Source organism: Ochotona curzoniae, unplaced genomic scaffold, assembly GCF_017591425.1.
Source record: "Ochotona curzoniae isolate NIBS_2020 unplaced genomic scaffold, NIBS_Ocur_1.0 contig_54, whole genome shotgun sequence".
Classification (NCBI taxonomy): domain Eukaryota; kingdom Metazoa; phylum Chordata; class Mammalia; order Lagomorpha; family Ochotonidae; genus Ochotona; species Ochotona curzoniae.
In genome coordinates, this window is record NW_024466464.1 from 1,170,157 (window position 1) to 1,170,359 (window position 203).

The window sequence follows — 203 nt, forward strand, 5'->3', positions numbered from 1 at the left end:
CCCCTCCTGATTGGAGGGGCCACACTCACTGGCACCTGCCAGCACTGGCTAACAGCGTCTTCTCCGAGCTGGGCTTCAGTGTTGACTCCCACGCTGAGGAAGATACGACACGGTGCGCTTGAGCCAGCCAGGCTTGATCGGGAAGGACTGAGAGAGATCAGGGTGTGGGTCCGCAACAGGGAGCCAGGGTTTTGAGAAAGACC